Source organism: Rhincodon typus, chromosome 40 (assembly GCF_021869965.1).
Source record: "Rhincodon typus isolate 14 chromosome 40, sRhiTyp1.1, whole genome shotgun sequence".
Lineage (NCBI taxonomy): Eukaryota > Metazoa > Chordata > Chondrichthyes > Orectolobiformes > Rhincodontidae > Rhincodon > Rhincodon typus.
Window position 1 is genome coordinate 1426814 of NC_063371.1, and position 3922 is coordinate 1430735.

Below are 3922 nucleotides of genomic sequence, written 5' to 3' on the forward strand. Positions count from 1 at the left end.
CCCGCACGTGACCTCGGTGGCGCCCCCACCCCGTACTCTGACCTCAGCTCCCACCCCCTCACACTCTGACCTCCACCCCACCCCCTAGTTGTCAATGGGTCGGTGAGGGGGCGTGCGGGGGGAATCGACCTCTGCCCGTCACCGGCAGCCGGAGCGCCCTCCGTCGCCGTTGCCACCTCGGGTGACCACCTCCCCCACTGCCCAGCGCCAGGACGGGTGCCCTTTGACCTCTAGAGGTAACCGGGCCTAGTCTGGTCAAGAGCCCTCGATGTGCCAGCACCAGCCTGGCAAGGGGAGCTATGCGCCTACCCCTACCCCCCCACTTTGCCACCCTTCACAGGAGCACCCCGCAGAAACCAAAGGAGGGCGGGGGTTTGCTAGGGGAGGGGAAGGGGTGGGGGAGGGGACGGAGGGCCGCGCAATCCAGACCTTGGCGAAGACCCAACCACCTCAACAGCTGCCCCTCGCTCTTCCTGTTCAGGTTGACGACCGTTTTTTCTGGAACAAGTACATGATTCGAGACCTGCTGAAGGAGAAGGTGGGATTGGTTTTCGGATTGGGTCGGGTTTCATTTTGTTGTCGTCGTCGTCGTTGTCACATGTGCCCCGAGGTACAGTGAAAAGTATGGTTTTCCTGGACGTATCAGACCCGAGCGGGAACAGAAAGCGGGATATTGCGGCACAGTGACACACAGAAGGTGCGGGGAATGGTCACCTCTGAGGTGCGAGAGGGGCCCGTTTGTAAATGTGGCCTGTTCATCTGTTCTCTGGGGTCCTGTCCCCGTTTTTCCCCCTCTGTCCCCTGACGGCCAGAGAAACGTTCTCAGCCGAGCCCATTGCTGAGTGTGAACCTTCCCGGAGTTGGAGCGAGGAGCTGGAACATTTCTGGGACTCCCCTTCGGCCTTGAACCAGGCTGAGCCCAGCCAGTGGCTACTGAGGCCCCCTTGTGCCTCTCATGCTCTGCCTCACCCACATCGAAGGGGGCACAACCCAACCCCGCCACCCCGCTCCTGTCGTTCCCAAAACCGTGGGTGACTTTGGTTTTCCAGGAGGCTGCTCTCGGATGTTCCTGCGTCCGACTACCCCTCAGCCCAGGCCATTCCTCTGTCACGTTCCCGGGAAATAACACACAGGGTATTGGCAGGGTTCAGGTGAACTGTCTCTGAGACTGACTTGAAGAGCTTGGATAGTCTGTACCAGCGACACATTAATGCCCCTGTCGATGTGGATATGATTTGTGGTGGGGTTGGGGGGTGTGAACAGGGGTATTTAGTCCTGAAGAGTGGTCTTAAGGCAGACGCACCCAGCAGGCTACCAGAGTTTGAGAGGCCTTAGGGTGTGTTGGAACAACAAACGTAACCCTCCACCCTCAATCCCCCCTTCCCCCCTCAATCCCCCCTCCCCCCCTCAATCCCCCCTCTCCCTCCTCAATGCCCCCTTTCCCTCAATTCCCCCACCCCTTCAATTCCGCCCTCCCCCTCAATCCTCCCTCGCCCCCCTTCAATCCTGCGCACCCAATTCGCCCTCCCCTGGCTCTCTGACTGATGCCGGAGTTTCCCTTACAGAATGCCTTGGCCAAGCAGTGGATCATTCCGATTATCCAGGGTTTTGTGCAGATGGAGGAGATGCAGCTGTGTGTGCCCGAGCTCGATGAGGATGACAGTTCCTCCAATCTCTCCCTGGATGTGGAGCTCCTATCCGACCCGGAGCCCAGGTTCCTGCTGCTCCTCATCTCCCGCCGGAGCAGGTACCGTGGCGGTAAGTCTGGAATTCCCGAAACCGGGACAGGGAACAGGGGCTCCAGCTGGTATTCCTGAAACCAGGACGGGGGCAGGGGCTCCGGCTGGTATTCCCGAAACCGGGACGGGGCAGGGGCTCCGGCTGGTATTCCCGAAACCGGGACGGGGGCAGGGGCGCCGGCTGGTATTCCCGAAACCGGGACAAGGGATAGGGGCTCGGACTTGTATTCCCGAAACCGGGACAGCGCGCAGGGGCTCAGTCTCCTTTCCTGAAAATGGGAGAGGCAGCAGGGTCAGTTTTTATTCCTGAGACTGGGAAGTAGAGCAGGAGGTCAGTTTGGTATTCCCCAAAGTAGGAGAGGGAGCAGGACATCAATACGGTATTCCTAAGACTGGGACAGGGAGCAGGGTGAGTCTGAGGTCAGACAGGGAGCAGGGTCAGTCTCCCCGCAGTGGGACTGAAGTGAGCCTGTTCCCCATCTCTCCCCAGTGGGACTGACAGTGAGACTGTTCCCCGTCTCCCTCCAGTGGGACTGACAGTGATCCTGTTCCCCGTGTCCCCGCAGTGGGACTGACAGTGAGCCTGTTCCCCATCTCTGCCCAGTGGGACTGACAGTGAGACTGTTCCCTGTCTCCCTCCAGTGGGACTGACAGTGATCCTGTTCCCCGTGTCCCCGCAGTGGGACTGACAGTGAGCCTGTTCCCTGTCTCCCCACAGTGGGACTGACAGTGAGCCTGTTCCCCGTCTCCCCCCAGTGGGACTGACAGTGAGACTGTTCTCCGTCTCCCTCCAGTGGGACTGACAGTGATCCTGTTCCCCGTGTCCCCGCAGTGGGACTGACAGTGAGACTGGTCCCTCTCTCCCCACAGTGGGACTGACAGTGAGCCTGTTCCCCGTCTCCCCGCAGTGGGACTGACAGTGAGCCTGTTCCCCGTCTCCCCGCAGTGGGACTGAAGTGAGACTGTTCCCCGTCTCCCCCCAGTGGGACTGACAGTGAGCCTGTTCCCCGTCTCCCCGCAGTGGGACTGACAGTGAGACTGTTCCCTGTCTCCCCGCAGTGGGACTGACGGTGAGCCTGTTCCCCGTCTCCCCGCAGTGGGACTGACGGTGAGCCTGTTCCCCGTCTCCCCCCAGTGGGACTGACAGTGAGCCTGTTCCCCGTCTCCCCGCAGTGGGACTGACAGTGAGACTGTTCCCTGTCTCCCCGCAGTGGGACTGACAGTGAGACTGTTCCCCCTCTCTCCACAGGAATGAGGTACAAACGCAGAGGGGTCGACAGTGACGGGAACGTTGCAAACTACGTGGAGACGGAGCAACTCATCTACAGCGGCGATGACATCCTGTCGTTTGTTCAGGTCCGTGGATCTGTCCCGGTGTTTTGGAGCCAACAGGGTTATCGCTACAAGCCTCGGCCTAAACTCTACAGGAGTGAGTCTCGGTGGTGCGGGAGGTGGGGTTGGGGGTGGAGGGATGAGCCAAGCTGGTGTCCCGGAGGTGGGTCCAGGTGGGAGAGGGCATGAGGGGAGTGGGCAGGAGGGCCGGACATGGAGCGAGAATCCCAGGAACTACACCAATCATCTGGGAGCTGGGTGTGTCCCACCTCCCTGGGTGGTCCTGGGCCACCGGAGATCGTAAAGGGGGCTCGGCAGGGCGAGGGTGGTATGTCGCTCAGGCACGAGGCCGTGCAAGCGTTGGCAGCTGGTGCCCGGTTTTGCACGGTGGGTCCAGGTGTCATGGCCGACATGGGCCACCATCTTGGACGATGCTGATGTTCCCTATTGGCACACGCAACCCCAGCCTGTAAAAAGGGGATGCCCTTCCCTGTTTCTCGGCTGCCAACGAGTGTCAGCTCGCCAACTCCATGTCTCCTTTCTCGAGCAGGCGATCGGGAAAACAGAGTCGCCTTCCAGGCCCACTTTGAGGAGCAGCTCAGGATTTACAACAAACAGGTTGGTTTCTTCACCGCCTCGGTCCATTCGCCGTCCCACCCTTTCCACAGAGGAATGGTACACTCTGGCTTCAATCTGGACATTACGGCAGGGACGTACCAACTGTGAGTTGGGGCATGTTGGGGTTTAGTCGTATTCTTCAAAGGACGGCCTTGGTATTGTTCACCCAGTCACCAAATGGGGCAACGCTCCCTCAGCACTGACCCTCCGACAGTGCGGCGCTCCCTCAGCAC

The 3922-nt window shown here is 60.3% G+C and overlaps 1 protein-coding gene across 7 annotated transcripts in view; it reads left to right on the top strand.

Annotated features, from left to right (window-relative positions):
• The window catches only part of LOC109926488 (G protein-coupled receptor kinase 5-like), a 91950-nt gene that overhangs the window by 10806 nt on the left and 77222 nt on the right, over positions 1-3922 (top strand). The window lies entirely within an intron of this gene.